We start from the raw sequence: 7,929 nt of genomic DNA on the forward strand, positions 1-7,929 counted from the left end.
AAACATGCTAAACTAAGAACAATAACATGAACCTGTGTGCAGCAGTGTTCTAAAGAGTCTGAAGTATACTGGATGTAGATATTTTGTGAAGATGTTTGGAACTCATGTCAAAGGATTTGGCTGTTTAGATGAAAGTCAGGAGTCACTCCAGTTAATCATAATCTTGACTTTAAGGCTTCTCCAGGCCTACCTTATAAATTGGACTACTGAGGGCTGTTTAGCAGAAGCTAAAATCATGCACCATCCTCAAAGGAGTACTAGCAGGTAAGCAAAACAGTCTGAACAACTGATCCCCCCAAAACCTCCCACAAAAAAAAAAAAAAAAAAAAAAAAAAAGAAAAAAAAAAGAAAAGAAAAAAAGCAGGGCCTTGCTTCAGAGCCTCTGGGACACAGCAGTCTTTGTCTTCTGAGCATTTTCTGGCAGGTCAGGGCTTTACTTTGGCAAGTGTTAACCCAGTTTGAGGGCAAAGATTTGATTTTCTTATCAGCAATCTGCTGCTTATTAAGAGCATAGTCAGTCTTGTCTATGCTAGCTAAAACGTGTCATTCCAGAGGTTCTAGAGTAACTTTTGGAGTCGTCACTTTAAAGATACAGGATTTTAGCTGAAGATCCCTTAGAGAACTAAATAAATCCAGATTACCTTCACCACCATTTACAAGAAAGGAGGTGGGAAGGTTTAGATGTATCATCTCCTTGATAACAAAACAAAAATTGTTCTGTAGTAGCTGGGAAAAAACAAACTGACCCTTTTTCTTCCTGGGGGCCAGAGTATTCCTAGTCCCCTTTCCCCGAAGCTGTAGCTTCTAGCTCTTTCCTAATATAGCTCTGGGTTTTGAATCGAATCCCTGTATCATGAAAATTAGGAAGGGAGAGAGATGTCCATATATAAGAGTTTTACATGCATGCCTTTCTCTTTCATCTTCTTGTCTTATTTCATGTTTTTCCTATTCTTGTTTAAATGTTTCAATTTTTAGAATGTCCTAATAATCCTTTGAAGCATTCAATTTCCTCTTTGCCAATCCAAGCCAAAACACATACTATATATCATTTGTCTGATGTTTGACCATAAGGTTTTTTCTGTATCTACACTTGCACACACGCATATATATACACAATGCAGGAACACACATACAGTGCCTCAGAAGCACACCAATCTGTTACAAATCTGAAAGCAATCTTCAGCCCAGATTCCTCAGGAGCTCATTCAGGGAGCTTTTTCAAGGGCAATAGAAGAACTTCCCTTGTGTTCACAATTATTTAATGGAGAAACATCTAGATTGCTTTCAGAAGTCCATCCAGCAGAAGATTGTGTGTCCCACTAGAAAACTAAGCTTTCTCTGAGAACCACTGGTGATGAAAAGCTGTACTTATTTTGCCATGCAAACTATGCAATTTAACGTGTACTTCCCTTAGGAGGTGACATGGAAAAAAAGACCTAACTAAAGTCTTCTGATCTAATGCCCAAAATATATTGCATTTATTTGCTTTATATATTTTAATGAAAAAAGGTCTTTTGAAAAAGGTCACATTTAGACATAAAAGAACCCAAATAAATTAAAATAATTACATTGCAAATGTCAGTTTTTCAAAAATGAAGCAATGAAGCATATAGTGCAGGAGCAGGGCGACATTGTCAAGCAGGTACCCACTTTATAAAGCTCCACTCCAGCAGCAAACATTTTTAAAAAGTAAATCACTGAAGGGATATTATCTTTTTGTGGTTGCAGGCCATTTCTTCCCTCCTTTGGTTGGTTTTGAGGAAAGTTTTGGTGCACTTAGCTTGGTCTCCTGGCAGTCTTGCAATGACCTACCCCCACGTGCTTCTTCACTCTCCCATCCAAACATGAATTACACAGTTTTTCCCTTGTGCCTCAGTCACACAGGAGGACAAGGGCCCAGAAGAGAGGAGAGAGTGTGGAACAATTAAATTCTCATAAGGTTTTCTAGGCTCTAACCTTTCTCTACAGTGTTTTCCTTTGTAGTTTCTTGGATAAGCTACAAAAAATTTGCAAGGCAACAGGGGAGCTCAACTGTACAGAACAAAACTGGCAGATTCTATCTGTATATGGGTAGGTTTATATAAAAAATAAACAATATTTTTTTTCTGATTGTCTTATAGAAATCTGCATGCTCTCTCTAGAGACTTGTATCTTTCTCTCTTGAGTAAAGCAGTGACAAATTTTGCTTTCTGATTGTTTCTGACTTCTAGAAGGCTCTCCTCCAGCAGAGTCAGTACATGACATGAGACATATTAAGACAAGCAGTATGTGTTCCTTTCTAAAAAACTCCAGCCAGCAGGACACCTATGATGGGTTTTCTCCATAGAGAGGGAAGGCCACTACAATGTAAGAAGGAGACACAAAAGGAGTAATTGTTCCAAATAACCCACACTAAGTCCCTGATGACCTTTCCTTCCTTCTTTCCTCAGGGAACCTCAGCTTGGCTAGAAAGAGAAATACTCAATGTAACACTGAATTCTGAGAATACTGAGTATATACTGAGTATAACACACCCGCACTCTTTCAGAAAAACATTTTCACTGTGCTGCCTTCTAGTCCAAAAATTATTTGGCAGAAATCTTGCCAACCATTTTTTTTGTTTTGTGATTTTATCCACTTTATAAATGATACAGGGAATAACAAAACTCTGACTCCAGCCTAATTGAAGAGATATACATATCTTTCTTCATGTCTGGTTGTGTTGCCTTTTGCTCAGCCTGGAAATGAAACTTGAGATAATTTTAGTAAGAAGGTATGTTGGAGGGTTGGGTTTTTTTTCCTTCCCTCTCCACCGGTGTTGTTTTTTTTCCATTGACATGCTAAGGAGCACTGATGGCTGGGTCCTTGAGACTTTTAGGGGGAGGAAGAGCTTCCCTGTTTTTTTGGGAGTTTTTCTCAGGGTGGGGGAAGGGGGGAACACTGCGAGGCTGGAAGTAGGTCAAGGAATTGCTGGCTTGTTTTTGGCTCTGGGAGGAGGAAGTCCGCTGGAAAATCTCGCCCCACCATCCAACGCCGGGAGCTGTCTCTTCCATTGTTGGACTCCACACCCCTGCTCGGATGCTCTGCTGCTTCAGCCTGCCATCTCCAAGCATCCTGTTGGAGCACTGGGACCAACACTCCGAGGATCCTGCACCCTTCCCATCAGGGACACAGTCACCATCACCCGCAGTGCCTGCAGCTATGTGGGATCAGCACATCTGCCCCTGCCCACCGGGAGCTGCTGGCACTCACTGCCGGCTGGGACGGTAACTGCACCACAGGGAAAGGAGCCCACAGACAAAAGAACTGTTACTGTTTGTTGTTAATTTCATAGCTGTTGTTTTGTTTGCCTTGTTATAAATATGTATATACTAGTAAAGAACTGTTATTCCTACCCCCATATCTTTGCTTGAGAGCTCCTTAATTTCAATATTATACTAATTCAGAGGGAGGGATTTACTTTCTCCATTTCAAGGGAAGGCTCTGCTTTCCCTAGCACACCTGTCTTTTCAAAGCAGGACAAGGTAATATAAAAGCCTTTATTTGGAGGCCTTCAGGAGCAGTTATGGAAAGATGTCCACAAAAGCCCACCGCCCCCCCACCCAGGGGTACATTTTTATAGGCTTTAGGAAATGAACATAATTGATAAAAAGCATTAGTTAGGAGGACCAATTCTCCCCCAGGTCAAGCCCCTTCTCTGGAGCCCCCTTCTGCACCAGTTGTGCTTTGTCCATAAAAACGTAGAATGTATCTCCAAGAGTTGTTCTGGACCTTGGTTCCTGGGAAGAACCGAGACAGCACCGGGGCCTCATACCCCCCCGGGGCTCAGAGATCTGGAATTTGTTTTGTATTTCTGCCTGGGTAAAGGCAGGGAAAATTAGTCACTAATACAATAGACTACAGAACTACAATTATATGTGTGACAGAGAACATAGAAAAGAAAAACAGGCAAAACCTAAATGGCATCAATCTCCCCCTTTTTTTAGAGACTAACAAGACTCCATCTTGTTTAGTCTCTACTCCATATTTAACCATACTTTTAGTTTATACAATCAGTCATTCCACTGGTTGTTACACTGATGCCAACTATAACTACAACTACTATGAATAATTTTTTATATCCAGGCTCAGTTTGGCAACCATGTGAAGGTATTGAAGATACTCAAGGTTCAGTGAGCTCCTTTGGCAGCTACCTAGAGCAGAATTAGTTTGCTTGCAAATTTTAACTAAATCCTTAGCAATTATTTCACTCTGATCTGCATAAGAACAACAATCAGTATTAATGAGTTTGTGATTAGTAGGAAATTAGGAAATTTGTAAATATTATATTTGGAATCACAGCCATATGGATACAGGCCTATCTTTATTTAGGAGCACAATTTACCAGGCCAGATTCTCATATTCAATATCATCTTGGCAAGTTGTTCTTATGAAGAGTTTTTTGATACATTTTGGACCAGAGCTACATACAAATTTTTAGGGCCAAATCTGAATCATGGTACAAGAGGCACAAAAAACCCTTTAATCAAATAATCTTAATCCGAATAAGTATCTGTTTTGCAGTTGTCTCAGGAACAGAGGTCTTCCTAACTCTGAAGCAGTGAATTCAGAGTTCTCTGTCAGCATCTCTGGTTTTGATAAGAGTAAGTCAGGACTTGGAATGGCCCTTTCCAATTAACTTGTAAGATCACTGTCTCTCCATTTAACATAGACTCAGTTTCCAGGCTGGAACAGATGGGCAGGTGTGTCCAGATAAGATGATGAATTTCTGGAGCTTGTGTAAAGTGGAACTAAAATGCTGTTAAATACCTCCACAAGTCAATTTTCCCCTTCATATAAATTTATCCTATAACATACACAATTGGATATGGCCTCCCATGCAAGCTTTCATAAGGACTCATGCTGACTTTCTCCCTTGATTGCATGCAGATTTTAAGCAAGGCTATGGGCAAGACGTGAGCCCATGTCACAGATGTCACTGAGAGATTTTACTAACTGGTATTTTGAGGGTTTTACTCACACAGTCAGCCTTACCACTCATCTGGGGTGAGTAGGGAGTTTACAGATCCCAAACAATTCCCAACATTTGTTTAAGTTCCCTGACCACTGGGGGAACAACACTAAAGGAAACCCAAACCTTTGGAACTTCATAACTGAGAAAAACTTCCACTATGTCCTTTCACTATGTCCTATGTTCATGCTACAGGGGTAAGCCTCAGACTCCCCACTAAAGGTGCCAACTAACACCAGTATATACTTGCTTCTTTCTTTGCTTGTTAACTCAGTAGAATCTATTTGCCAATAATCTCCTGGAAAATCTGCTTCTGTTGTTTCTAGTACAACATTTTTCCCATGTTTGCATTGTTTCTGGTGCAATAGTCCATTTACTTTCCTTGATTTCAGTCTTTGTGCAGTAAACTGATGGTCCTTTTGACCATGCCTTGGGGCAAACTTTGATAACACAATTTCCTTTCGGAAATCCTTTTCTCCTTAGTGGCACCACCATTAAAATGCCTTTTTCCGCAGCCCCTTTTACTCTTTTATCAGCAATATGATTTATTTTTTCTAATTTAGGAGCTGGGGTTTTTTTATTTTGCTGACCTTTGCAATGCATAAAGCTGTTTCTCTACATTCCCAAATACTCTGTAGCAGTGCATGGGTCTGTTCAGTGTATTCAATCCCATTACCTTGAATAGTTGCCAGTCTTCTCTCCTTCAGATGACTTTTCTCAGTTCTAGATCTTTCATTGATGTAATCAGTTCAGCTCTCTGTGCTGATACATTTGAAGGCAAGGCCTTTTGCCTGGCTGCCTGGTTTCCTGATTCTTGGTTGTCACTGCATAACCTGTAGGCTGTTTGCTACCTCGCAAGAAGCTGCTCTCACCTGCACACAGCTCTCAATCTGGCACATCCTTCAGGTTTGGTCTGCTGGAATAGGCTTCTTCCACGGTCTGCAAACAGATACATTCAGTTAGTGTTGGGAACAGACACATACTAGGACTGACAGCAAACATTTTCAGAATAACATTACCCTGTTTGTAGGGTACATGTCACTGATGTTCACAGAACAAACCTACAGTGGGTTGCATGCAACTATTGGATGTAGCAATTCTTGGCTGCTGGTTGGATGAAGTGATTCTCAGTTGCTGACTTCTCCAGTTCTCCAGTTTCTTTGCCAGCTGATCTCTGAATACAGTTGGGTTGTGCCTTAAACCCTCAGGCAGGATTGCCTTTGTGACAGGCCTTTTTTTCCCTGTTTCAGGATCCTTCCACGTAATAGCAAAGAGTCCTCAGCCTTTCTTATTCACAGGGATGCAGGAGAAGGTATTTTTAAAATTGTGTTGAGTTGCAATACAGGATGTGGTCAGAAATGTGTATTTTATCACCATCTGTTGAACACGGGTGGGGCAGTGACCCTTATCTCTGTGGCACACACCATCTGCTAATGGGCCATCTTTGGGACAGGGTGGGGCAATCATCTTTATCTTTTCCACAACCCATCCTCCCTCCAGGAAGATATCATCTGCTGCTGAGCCATTGAGTCCCACTGGATGACTGATAAAATTACATCATCCTACTGGGAGATGCTCCAGCCAGGGAGAGGAGCCAAGCCTTTCCTGCCTACTTAAAAACTGAGATTCTGAACACCAAGGCAACCTTCCTTCTACTGGATTCCAGAGGAAAAGCCAGACCTTTCCACATCATCCCTGGACCTTCAGAGGAAAACTGCACCCTTCTACAGGTTCAGCTGAACCACATCTGCCACTGTAGGGGGACTGTAGCTACCATTTAATGGGACTGCTACCAACACCCTGACTGACAGGGTGTCAGGTTGTATTCTGACTCTGTCAGGGTTGGGATTGTTCTTTGTAATACTGTATTTCTATTTTAATTGTCCTAGTAAAGAACTGTTATTCCTTATTCCCATATCTTTGCCTGAGAGCCCCTTAATTTCAAAATTGCAATAATTTGGAGGGAGGGGTTTTACAGTCTCCATTTCAAAGAGAAGCTTCTGCCTTTATTGGCAGATACCTGTCCTTCAAACCAGGACAAAAATTCAATTCAGTAAACCATTCTAGACTACCTGTTTTCTTCTTCCTTTTGCAAAATTCCAATTGATCCTTTTCAGGAGTGTTTGGCCAATAGAGAAACTGATAGACCAATAAACCACACAGTGTTTTTGCACTTTAAATTTTAAAGGTTGGAAGAGAGGTCTCATATCTCTTACCCCTCTGGCACGAACAGCCTTTTACAGTATCTTGGCTCTATTTCCATTTTATGGTATTTGCTAACACAGAACTCTGCTTACTTTCAGCTTGATTTAAGGAAGCCTGAAAACGGCTTGCTGTCCTTTGGAGCCGGTGTTTCCCTTTCAGGTGGCTAGCAGCGCCGACAAAGAGCTTTTCTGCCCGGGGACACGGGCCCGGGGACACCGCGCTCGGGCCTGCTCGCCGTGCCTCCCAGGCCTCTCCAAAACAACGCTCGTTGCTGTGGAAACCGCGATACAGTTGTTCCTGCCTACAAAGGTGACATCAGCTTTCTCAAGCGACTGAACGCCGCCTTCGCCCTCGCCCTCCGCGGCGGCAGCACCAGTGCCGCCGCTGCACGATCCCGGGCGGAGCCGGGCCGTGGCTGCGCAGCGGCGGCCCCGCTGCCGGCCCCGCTCCCAGCCCCGCTGCCGGCCCCGCTGCCGGCCCCGCTCCCGGCCCCGCTGCCGGCCCCATGCCGCGGCCGTGACCAGGGCAGGGGCAGGAGCCTCCTCGGCCCTCCCAGAGCGGCTGGTCCCCCATGTCCCTCACGGAGGGCGTGACCTCCCCGCTCGCCGAGCGGGCCCGGGAGTCCGGCAGCCGCCCCTGCTCTAAAATCTTGGGAAAAACGTTTCACGGGTGGAACAAAGGAAGCTCGCAGTGGCGCGAGCCCAGCTCTCCTCGGCCGCTCCACAGATCCTGTG

At 43.3% G+C, this 7,929-nt stretch overlaps 1 long non-coding RNA gene across 1 annotated transcript; it reads right to left on the minus strand.

Moving 5' to 3' along the window:
• Positions 1-1,472: 1,472 nt before the first annotated feature.
• On the minus strand, positions 1,473-5,927 carry LOC306814857. The gene is made up of 2 exons (XR_013777264.1): positions 5,227-5,927; positions 1,473-1,829 (listed from the first exon to the last, which is right to left on the minus strand). It is a non-coding gene; the product is annotated as an uncharacterized lncRNA (long non-coding RNA).
• Positions 5,928-7,929: the final 2,002 nt, after the last annotated feature.

This window comes from Erithacus rubecula (assembly GCF_903797595.1).
Source record: "Erithacus rubecula genome assembly, contig: SUPER_Z_unloc_2, whole genome shotgun sequence".
Lineage (NCBI taxonomy): Eukaryota > Metazoa > Chordata > Aves > Passeriformes > Muscicapidae > Erithacus > Erithacus rubecula.